Source organism: Suncus etruscus, chromosome 3, assembly GCF_024139225.1.
Source record: "Suncus etruscus isolate mSunEtr1 chromosome 3, mSunEtr1.pri.cur, whole genome shotgun sequence".
In the NCBI taxonomy this organism is placed as follows: domain Eukaryota; kingdom Metazoa; phylum Chordata; class Mammalia; order Eulipotyphla; family Soricidae; genus Suncus; species Suncus etruscus.
Window position 1 is genome coordinate 93,156,613 of NC_064850.1, and position 12,736 is coordinate 93,169,348.

Sequence of the window (12,736 nt, forward strand, 5' to 3'; positions counted from 1 at the left end):
TTCCTTCTCTCGTTCTCTCTTTCATTTTCTTTCTTCTTTCTTTCTTTCTTTCTTTCTTTCTTTCTTTCTTTCTTTTCTTCTTTCTTTCTTTCTTTCTTTCTTTCTTTTCTTTCTTTCTTCTCTTCTCTCTTCTTTCTTTCTTTCTTTCTTTCTTTCTTTCTTTTTCTTTCTTTCTTTCTTTCTTTCTTTCTTTCTTTCTTCTTTCTTTCTTTTCTTTCTTTCTTCTTTCTCTTTTTCTTTCTTTCTTCTCTTTCTTTCTTTCTTTCTTTTTCTTTCTCTTTCTTTCTTTCTTTCTTTCTTTCTTTCTTTCTTTCTTTCTTTCTTTCTTTCTTTCTTTCTTTCTTTCTTTCTTTCTTTCTTTCTTTCTTTCTTTCTTTCTTTCTTTCTTTTTTCTTTCTTTTTCTTTCTTTCTTTCTTTCTTTCTTTCTTTCTTTCTTTCTTCTTTTCTTTCTTCTTTCTTTCTTTCTTTCTTTCTTTCTTTCTCTCTTTCTTTCTTTCTTTCTTTTTCTTTTTTCTTTTCTCTTTCTTTCTTTCTTTCTTTCTTCTTCTTTCTTTTCTTTCTTTCTTTCTTTCTTTCTTTCTTTCTTTCTTTCTTTCTTTCTTTCTTTCTTTCTTTCTTTCTTTCTTTCTTTCTTTCTTTCTTTCTTTCTTTTTCTTCTTTCTTTCTTTTTCTTTCTTTCTTCTTTCTTTCTTTCTTCTTTCTCTCCTTTCTCTTTTCTTTCTTTCCTCCCCTATTATATCTCTTTGTTCAGTATTTTCTTCATTAGTCAATATAAAATAGTATGGAATCCTGCTTTCTTTGTTCTACATTGTTTTACATTTTACATTACATGCTCTTATTTACATATACAAATATACAAATGCCCCAAACCAGCCCTGGTGAGCTATGCCCACAGGTTTCAAGGTATAAACCACATCTTTTTATGTCTTAAAATCATAGAATATGCCTCTGCCTCTGTGTTCCTTCAGTATTAAGTATATGTCTTCCAGTCCCCTTAAAATGAACATATTTCATTTACTTCTGACTTAATGAGAGCATTTGAATTCATCTCATTCTTATATTTAATGATTTTTGCCGTTGATGACTGTGTTACCTTAAACACATAGTCTTACCACTTCATATCTCAGTTCTTTCTTGGTAAATAGTAAAATAATGCTATATTTTAGGTTCAGTAGTAGGAATTAAATAACAAAAATGCTTATAGCTCACATAATCAGACATGAGTTGATTTTGAAATATGCATTTTCTCTTCATATTTGAAATATAGATTTATTTTTATTAGTCCTGAAGTAATCACTAGAAAAGTTCCCAAAGTCCAATGTAATAGAAAACAAAAGATGTAAAAAAAACTTAATTTCTAATAATCTGTTCTTTTTTCTTTTTTATAAAAAATAGTAACTTTATTTAAGCACCATGATTACAAGCATGATTGTAGTTGGGTTTCAGTCATAAAAAGAAACCCCCCCCACTTTACCAGTACAACATTTCCACCACCAATGCCCTCTATCTCCCTCCTTCTTTATGCCCTGTCTATATTTGAGACAGGCATTCTACTTCTCTCTTTCACTACCATTGTCATAGTTGTTGATGTAGTTTTTCCTCTAACTACACTCACTATGCTTTGTGATGAGTTTCATTCTCATGAACAGGTCCTTCCAGCCCTCATCTCTATTTTCTATGGGCATTATTACAATAATGTGTTGTTTTTCTTAAAACCCATAGATTAGTAAGACTATTCTGTGTCTATCTCCCTCTGACTTATTTCACTCAGCATAATAGATTCTATGTATAGAAAAATTTCATGACTTTATCTCTTCTGGCAGCTGCATAATAATTATTGTGTATATGTACAACAGTTTCTTTAGCCATTCATCTGTTAAAGGGCATCTTGGTTATTTCTAGATTCTGGCTATTGTAAATAGTGCTGCAATGAATATAGGTGTGAGGAAGAGATTTTTGTATTTTGTTTTTGAGTTCCTAGGGTATATATCTAGAACTGGTATTGCTGGATCATATGGGAGCTGAATTTTCAGTTTTTGGATGAATTTTCATATTGTTTTCCATAAAAGCTGGACTAGAGGGCATTTTCACAAGCAGTGAATGAGAGTTTCTTTCTCTCCACATCACTGCCAGCACTGATTGTTCTTGTTCTCTGTGATGTGGGCATGTTCTTTGATGTGAGATGGCACCTCATTCTTTTTTTTTTTTTTGGTTCACATCCGGCAGTGCCCAGGGGTTACTCCAGGCTCTATGCTCAGAAATCATTCCTGGCAGGCTCGGGGGGCATATGGGATGCCGGGATTTGAACCACCATCCTTCTGCATGCAAGGCAAATGCCTTAACTTCATGCTATCTTTCCGGCCCCAGTACCTCATTCTTGTTTTGATTTGCATCTCCCTGATGATTAATGATGTGGAACATTTTTTATGTGCCTTTTGGCCATTTGTATTTATTCTTTGAGAAGATGTTTATTTCTTGTTAAATTCTGTCAGTACCTTGTATACCGTAGATATTAGCCCCTTTGCTTATGGGTATTGGGTCAATAGTTTCTCCCATTCTGTGGGTGGCTTTTGTATCCTAGTCACTATTTCCTTTGAGGTGCAGAAGTTTCTCAGCTTAATATAGTCCCATCTGTTTATTTCTGCTTCCACTTGTTTGGAGAGTGATGTTTCCTCCTTGAAGATGCTTTTAGTGTCATTGTCATGGACTGTTTTACCTACATTTTGTTCTATATACTTTATGATTTTGGGTTAGATATCAAGGTCTTTAATTTATTTGGAAATCCTAAAGACTACCAAAATGCTTCTAGAAACAATAGATTCAGGCTACAAAATTAACATTCAAAAACCAATAGCCTTCTTATACACCAATAATAATAAAGAAGAAATGGACATTAGAAAAAAATCTTATCCACATTAGTGTCACACAAACTCAAATACCTTGGAATCAAACTAACTAAAGAGGTGAATGATCTATACAAAGATAACCACAAAACTGTGCTTCAAGAAATAAAAGAGGACACATACCTTGCTCATGGATTGGGAGGATTAACATAACTAAAATCACAATACTCCCCAAAGCATTGCACAGATTTAATGCAATTCCTCTAAAAATACCCATGACATTCTTCAAAAAAGAGGATCAAACACTCCTGAAATTCATTTGAATAATAAATACCCACAAATAGCTAGAGCAGCCCGTGGGAAAAGGAATATGGGAGGCACCACTTTCCCCATCTTTAAATTGTATTACAAGGGAATAGTCTTTAATACATCATGATATGGGAATAAAGATAGACCCTCAGATATGTGAAATAGACTTGTGTATTTAAAGAATGTGTCCCAGATATACAATCAATTGAGTTTTGATAAAGGAGCAAGAAATGCAAAATGGAGCAAGAAATGCCTATTCAACAAGTGATGTTGGTCAACTGATCAGCCACCTGCAAAAAGGTGAACTCAGACCTCCATCTAATACAAATCTGTTCTTAACTCTTCTGTACACAACAAAGTCAGACATATCTAAAGTTAAGTTTTGTGGACCCACTTTCAGCACTGAATATCCTAAGAGTATGTAATGATTAAAGGAATGAATCCATTTTGATCCCATGTCTATTAACTAGTTGCATGATTCTTCCAAGGACACATGATTTTTAAAATATTTTTTCCTGGGTCTTGTAGATGGAAAACTATTGCAATTAAAACCCCAAACAACAACAAAGTCTGCTCCTTAAGCATTCTAATCTAAATCTGATCTCATTGTTATCAGAGAAGCTGTTGATCCAAATATCCATTTTCTACAAAAACTTGGCTAACTTATTGCTGTAAAGAATGATTTAAAAAAACTTTCTCACATAAATAATGAAATATATCTTTAAATAATATCTGCACCTATCTGTCTGTATTAATTCTCATTTATCCATCAATTCATCTATTATTCTAAAGCTTTGTTTTATTCATGCACTCAATCTTACCCTATTAGTTTATCCTTTATGTTTTGTCTGTATTTTGGGTCTAATATGGAATAGGAACAACGGTTAATTTCCAAGGAGCTTTCATTCAAATAGTCTCAGCTAAATGGTGGCCTTAATTTGGAGCCCATAGGTTTTGAGAACATCTTTCAACGTTTGGGTTATTATCCATACTCAATCCAGACATTCATGCTTGTAGTTTCTGCTATTGCTAATTATGGACTCTCTTCATTGCTGTTCAGTCATCTGGCTATTTTTCTTTTGCTTGGGAAATGACCTTGTATGAATTCCCTAGAATGTTTAAAACCAGCTGTGTTGCAGAGACTGATTGATAATAGGTGAGCCAAGGAAGGTTGATAGCGTTCAGCTCAGCCTTCCTTGGACAAGGGCCCAATGTGTCCAGCTTTGCATAAACTCAATGCCATTTGCCTGAAGAACAACTTTCCCTAACAATTACTTAAAGTGTATTCTGAGATATAAAAGGTCATGAGAACTCAGCCAGAAAACACAGGGATAGGTGTGGTAAAGGCAGTAATAGGTATAGAATGGCTGATTATAAGTTATATATCCACTTCTCAATTTTTGGTTTGTTGGTTTGATTTTATTATATCCCAAATTAATTTGGTTCTGTCTACACTGAACTCATTTTGGGACTTGAGAAAAAGCTTTTATTTCATTGTTGGCTTAAAATAAATAAAAGAGAATATTTTTCTTTTAAAAGAAAAAAACAACAAAACAGGTTCTTCAAGGGCTGGATTTTCAGTTCTGGAGTTTCCCACACTATCTATAAAAAGCCTTGGCAAGGCCGGCCTTGGCTATTGGGAGAAAAAAAGTAAAAATAATATCTTATACTTATGCAAAGCTTTATACTTTGTCTTCTCAACAGCCATTGATTTGCATTCATAATCTCTGCCTGTCAATGTGCTAGGAGCAAGTGAATAAATGTAACACCTTGCTTGCAAAGAGCTTACAGCTTTGTAGAGTAGATATCAACTGATAAACAAAAATATTGAAATCACTGAAAACACTGTTAACGGAAACTAATAAAATAATTAATTGATTTCGTACAGATTTCAAAAGCAATAAAATTTTGTTACATTTTTTCTTTTATTATATTTATTAAAACACCTTTATTGCAAATATGACTGTAGTTGGGTTTCATGTAAAGAAAACCCCCCTTTATTGGTTCAACATCCCATATCTCCCTCCTCGCCACCCCCCGTCTCCTGTACTCTAGACAGGCTGTCTACTTTCCTCATTCATTCACATTGTTATGATAGTTCTCAGTGTAGTTATTTCTCTAACTGCACTCACCACTCTTTGTGGTAACCCTCATGTTGTGATCTGGTTCTTCCAGCCCTCCTCTCTTTGTCTCTGAGGATTATTTCAAAAATGTTTTTTATTTTTCTTAAAACCCATAAGTGAGACTATTTTGTGTCTATCTTTCTCCCTCTGACTTATTTCACTCAGCATAATAGATTCCATGTACATCTATGTATAGGAAAATTTCATGACTTCATCTCTCCTGAGGGCTGCATAATATTCCATTGTATATATGTACCACAGTTTCTTTAGCCATTCATCTTTTGAAGGGCATCTTGGTTGTTTCCAGAGTCTGGATATTGTAAATAGCACAGCAATGAATATAGGTGTGAGGAAGGGATTTTTGTATTGTATTTTTGTGTTCCTAGGATATATCCCTAGGAGTGGTATAGCTGGATCATATGGGTGCTCACTTTCCAGTTTTTGAAGGAATCTCCATATCGCTTTCCATGAAGGTTAGACTAGAAGGCATGCCCACCAGCAGTGAATAGGAGTTCCTTTCTCCCCACATCCCCACCAGCACTGCTTGCTCTCATTCTTTGTGATGTGTGCCAATCTCTGTGGTGTGAGATGGTACCTCATAGTTGTTTTGATTTGCATCTCCCTAATGATTCGTGATGTGGAGCATTTTTTTCATGTGTCTTTTGGCCATTTGTATTTCTTCTTTGACAAAGTGTCTGCTCAGTCATAATAGATACCATACTCAGTTTGCATTATGAAAATGTCTTGATAAAAAACTCCAATATACCCTTTTCCTCTGATTTATGTCCTCTATTAAGACCTGAAGCTTATGATTTTCAGATCACTGAAACAGTCAACTGCGAAACGCAGACTTATATTACAGGACATATTCATCAAACACTTTTGGAAAAATCAATATTACCTTCTTCTCTCTTTCTTTCTCTCTTCTCCCTATGTCTTTACCTCTCCCTTTCTTCTTCCTTTTCTACCTCCTCCTCATCAATTTAATCTATGTTAAATAAAACCTACACTGTTAGTTTCTTTTTAGGAAAGGAACTTTGATACATAAGATACAGTGGACAATACTACATAGGGTAACCACCTCCATAGGTAGGCCTTATTAACACATTGCTTAGTACTCGAGACATGAAACCTAAGTGTATCCGAAAATGCTCCAGCCATTATCTAACCCTAAAACCTTCATTTAGCAAGTCCCAACCCCATCATTGACGAAATGTCTAGAAACTGGGAAAACCTCCCAACTCTGATGCACCGACCCAATCTCTTTTATTTAATTTATTTATTGTTTTTACTTTATTTTTACTATATTTACCTATTTTTTTCTGTTCTACTCTCTCTTATCTTTTGCTCTCCCTTTTTCTTTTTCCTAAACTATACCTAAACTAATTATTTATCTTAATTCAACCAGTCCTTAAGAGCTCAGAACCATTTTATCAGGATCAGAATTCTATCAACATCTGAAGAATAGATCACTAATGTATATCTTTTTTGTGGACATGTTTACATGAAGAGAGGACTCCTCTATGAGAACCAAATGGAATTGTAAACAATGCATGCATATAGTGTATATAGCCCCTCCTATAAATTATTTCTCCTCCCCCTTTTTAAAAATCCTTCACCCCCATTTCCAATACAATATCCCACCTTATTAATGCTCTCTACCCTCAGTTCTTAACCCATTAGGTATGAACCCACCTCCTGTCCCAATAAGCCATCACCAAGCTCTCAAGCCAAGGGACACACACTCAGCCCCACATCTCATCCTCCAGTAAGAAACACCAACCAACATCCTTGCTGACTCATGCTCTGTGGTTCTCCTTCTCACCCCCCTCCAAAAAAAAGTGAACTTTTGCTTGATACCGGAAGCTCCAGAAAGATCCCTAGTGCAAGAACTACCCAAGCCCTTTCTGCCACAAATCATTACTTAAACTCAACAAGACCAGGGTGTGTAATGAAAATATACCCTGGATTCCACCCCCACAAGAATATCTCAAAAGACAATGGGGAAGCCTATATTTCCTTTATAAGTTTAAGACCTATATAATTCTACCTCGTATCTCCAAATACAAGGTAGTCTCCAGCATTATTTTGTTACCTTAATTACTTTTTAAAACTTTTTCATTTATATTTTTTCTTTACACACACACACACACACACACACACACACACACACACACACACAAATATGTTACCTCCATCCCCCATTCTTCCTGTGTAACCTTACCTGATGGCTAGGGTACCCGTTGTAAAAAAAACAGATTAATTATTGAGAGCTCGATGGGTCTGGATGATGGTGAGATGGTTGGATAATGAGACCTTTCACTGGTGGCCTGGCCCATGGGCCTGCAACTCCCTCCAGTTGGCAGGTCTGAGGGTTCAGGATAGCAGCAAGGAAATGATCCACAGACAGTCAGGTTTCAGGAGACATGAAGTTATATTCAAGGCCCTAGCCAAAAGGTGTGGCTTCAATCTTTTTTATGCTGTCCCATAATCAGCCCTGCATTCCACCTGTCTCTTCTTCCTTCATCCTGCTTCTCCCTCAATCTCTCTCAATCCATCCCTGAATCCCCTTTACACCCATCATGTAATCCTTTTGTTACTTTACAAAGACCCCCTCCCAGAAATAGGCTGGTCTTACCATCAGGTAAGGCTACACAGGAAGAATGGGGGATGGGGGTACTATATATATATCTATATATATCTATATATATTAACATACATTTTTGACTTGTTCTTATTTTCTTCTCTTCCTAAACTTCACCTGTTTTGGTTCTGCTTGGTACAAAAACCTACAAGAAAAAGTCTTGCCTGGGATAATAGCTCAGGTTAATAACATGGCACAGAGATGATGGAGCCTAACACTCTCATCCCCAAATGCACCAGCAATATAATATAGCACCATTTCCTGTTTTAAAAGCATACTAAAAAGGGGGAAATTTTATGTATAGAAACAAGCTCTTATTTACTAGGTATAAGAACTCATACATTTTACAATACAAGGGGCATCGCCCACCTTGAACATATGTCATGTGGACCCAACTTAGACTCCAGGGGAATAGAAAGCGACCATCCAACCCCAATCCCTAGATCCCAGACATATAACTGACACAGTTCTCCGAAACAACTCCAGGAACCAAACTTTCTCTGGGACATTCTTAATAAGGCTCTGACACCAACTTGTGCCAGTATTGATATGACATTCGGACAATGAGGAAATGGCAACAACTTGATCTAAGAACAGGTTGTCTTGCCTCACCACCTAATGACAAGATTAAATCAGAATACATGTCATCCTTTGATCTGTGCAAAAGCCAAGATCGCTATCTACAGAAGACTGACAGTGACAACCATGACTGGACAGAACTTATTCTGGGACCAATAAAAAAGACATTAGTCTAGGCCTTGGCCTATGATCTGTACAACAATCAAGATCTCTAATTCCAGAGGTCTGACTGAGACAACTACAACTGAGCAGATCTTCTGGAAACATAATGAAAGTCTCTATCCTGGCTTTATCCTAGGATCAGTGCAAAAACCAAGATCACCAACTACAGAAGACTGATTAAAACAACAGTGATGGAACAGAACCTGTAGAACCGTAAAGAAAGACTCCATCTACGCTCCATCCTATGACCTGTGCAAATATCAAGATCTCCAGCTACAGAGGTCTGATTTTATCATCCACGGTGGAGTGGACAGTTTCCAGACACCACAAAAGGACCTAGAGGCAAGTAAAAGAACATGTACAGAGTCTGTAGTTATTCCCATGACAAGTAAACTTCAAGGGTGGAGAAACCTTGTATCTCTTAGGCCAATGGAATTCCCTTTCTAATCTCCCCAATATTTACTGTGCCTATGCAAAAAAAAAAAAAAAAAGCAACACAAAATAATATTTTTTGGTTTTATTATTGTTTTTTGTTTATTTTTTGTGTTTTGTTTTGTTTTTATTTCAGGACCGTGGTTATTGTTTGGTTGTTGTCTTTATTGTTGTGGTGCTTTTCGGGTTTTTGTTTGATATTTTTGGTATAACTGTTATCTTTTTTTTTTCCTTTTCCCTTTCTTCTCTTAAATTGATATTTATAGTCTCTAGAAGGACTTCTCCCATTTTTTCTTGTTTGATTTTTGCCCCATCTTATCGTTTTTCTTCCTTCAAACAGAACCACATAACTTGAACTATCTTGTTTTGCCTCACAAATTAAGGGGAAAATAATGGAAGGTACCAAGGCCAAACAGTAGTATGAACATTGAATAGAAATAAAAAATGATCAGACTTAAACACCAAATCCAAAGCCAATGACAACAGTATCGATATCCAAGCTACAGCAAGCTAGACACAAAGACACAAAGACCACTTATACTAGTAGCCTAGGGGGTAAAGGAGAGGAATATGGGATGCATGCTGGGCTCAGGGGTTGGGGGAGGACAACATTGGTGGTGAGAATGCCCCTGACTCAATGTCACTATGTGCCTAACATATTACTGTGAAAGATTTATGATCCACTTTGGTCAAAATAAATATTATTATTAAAAACAATCCAGCCAGCCACTCTATATCTTTTGATTGGCGAGTTCAAATCATTCTTACTGAGGATGATTATTGATATATAGAGGGCTATTTATTGCCAGTTTATATTTTTTTGCTTTTTAAATTTCTTTGATATCCCTTCCTATTTAAGTAATTTCATATAGATATATAAATCTTGGTGATTCTTTGCAATTCTTCATTCTCACTTCTAGATCTTCCTGCTCTAGACTTTTGGTTATGGTTACTATGGAACCTCCATAGTATCATATTTTCTTTATTTAAAAGCTCTCTTTCGTGTGTGTTGGTATTGGCTTTTTATTCTTTAACTATGATGATTGTACTATTTTCTTCATCTTTTTGTTGTTGTTGCTGTCCCATATTATTGCTTTTGTTACTAAACAACTCTTTATATAATTCTTGCTCAAGACTTTATGATTTTTTCTTATTTATTTGTGGAAAGACTGCTTTCAACAATTATTTTCTGGGACAACTCTAGTGGTGATAAAGTCTATTAGCTTTATTTTTGTGGTGTAAACTGAATAAGCCTTTCTTTATCTCTTATATTTGTGTGATAATTATTCCTTGTTAAGTATTTTGGCTAATAATCTGTCTTTTAGGCGTGTAAATATATCTTAGCATTCTATTCTTCCCTGTAGGATTTCTGCTGAGGACTCTTAAGAAAGTTTAATAAAAGTTCCTTTGTATTTTTTTTGATTCAAAATATTTCTTTATTCTGGTTTTTGATAGTCTCAGCTATTTTTTCTTTGAATATGATCTCTGTTCCCCTCTCTATTTTCATTTTAGCAGTCTCATAACTCTGAAATTTAGTTTTCTAATAATGTCTGATATTTCTTATTGAGTCCTTGATGTAATTTAATCTTTAATTAAATCTCTTTGTCATTAAGCATACTGTTTATGAATTGTTAAATAGATTATTTGAAATATTTTATATATCCTGTAATTTTAATATAGGCAACATGGTTTAAGACAGTTTCATTATCATTTCTGATTTTTGTAATATCTATCAAACATAAGTGTCAGTAATCCTCTTCCAATGTGCCAAGTTTCCTTTCAGACCACACAGCACCACACCCCAACATGACATTTTGGAGTCTCAATTTACATTCTGTTAACATTATCTCAGGGATTATTTCCATTTAGCATTGTCTATTACCATAATTGATTTTCTTATACTAAATATATTATCAAAATGTTGTTTCATTGTTTTTTCCTTTTGACTCAGTTTGCCTAACACGATACTTCCAATAGATTTTGTTCCTGGTTATTGATCTTCTTGAGGAATATCTTTTGGTTTGGTTTTGTTTTTGGGTCACACTGGCGGCAGTCAGGAGTTACTCCTGGCTCTGCACTCAGAAGTTGCTCCTGGCAGGCACGGGGGACCATAGGGAATGATGAGATTCCAACCACAACCTGTTCAAATAAACTGCATGCAAGGCAAAAGCCCTACCGCTGTGCTATCTCTCTGGCCCTAGAAATTCTTTTGAGTAACATTTTAATTTATTTTACTTTTCTTTGTTTTATTTTGGGGCAGGAGCTGACAGCTATTCTCAGATCTTATTACTGACTTAGTGTTCAGAGTTTAGAGAATTCTTGATGGTACTCAGGAAATGTAGAGGGTTCCAGGGATTGAACCCAGCTTGACAACATGCAAACCAAGTTTCCTACCTATGCAGTACTCGTTGGCATCAGGAATATCTTATGTCACTTGATTTTCTCTTCTGTGCAGTAATAAATTTTTAAAAATATTCTTAATAGCTTTATTTAAGAACCATGATTACAAACATGGTTGTAGTTGGCTTTCAGTCATAAAAAGAACACTACTCTTCACCAGGGCAACATTCCCATCACTAGTGACCCTGTCTTCATCCTACCCCACACTGCTTGTATTCAAGACAGGCATTCTACTTCTTTCACTCATTAACATTGTCATGATATTTGTTAGTGTAGTTATTTCTCTATCTGCACTCACCACTCTTTGTGGTGAGCTTCATAGCATGAGCTGGTCATAATATTTTTTAACAGTATGTTGTCCAGTATACAAATGTTCAAGTTTCCTCCATTTTTATTTTATTATAATTATGTTTATTAATTTTAATCGAACTGTGAAATACAGTTAAAACATTGTTCATGACTGAGTTTCAGTCATAAATATCTAATTTGAATCCCTTAATCAATGCATATTTCCAGATACCAATCCCCCAGTGTCCCTGTCACCCTCCTGCTTGCCTTTTTGGCAATTTTTTCTCTCTCTCTTCTATTTTCCTTTCAGGCACTATGATTTGCAATATTTACTGATTGGGTATAATGCATATCATTTTACCTTCTTTTGGCATTAGTTCTTGGCCAGTGTGATTATTTCCAACTTTCATTGTCATAGAGGTTTCTTCTCCACCCTAACAGCACTCCTCTACCCCTTGGGGCAAACTTTCTATCATGGAACAATTCTCTTGGCCCTTATCTCTCTTGGCCCTTGTCTCTATTGACTTTGAGTATTATTATCTTATCTTTCAATACCCCACAAATGAGTACTATGTTTATCCCTCTTCCTCTGACTCATTTTGATAAGCCTAATTTTCTCCATATCCACCCATGTATAAGCAAACTTCATGACTTAATTTTTCCTAATAGATGTGTAATATTTCATTGTGTAGATGGTTCACAGTTTCTTTATTCACACATCTTTTCTTGGAACCTTGGGTCCTTTTAATAAATAATGATGCAATGAACATAGCATTTCTTTTTTGCATTGTGTTTTGGGCCCCTAGTATATTTCCAGGAGTGATTTTGCTGGGTCACACTCAAACTCAATTTCTAGTTTTTTTTTCTAGCTTTTTTGAGATTTGTTCACATTGTTTACCAAAATTGCTGGACTAATTTACAATCTCTTTCTCACTGCATCCAGACCATCACCATT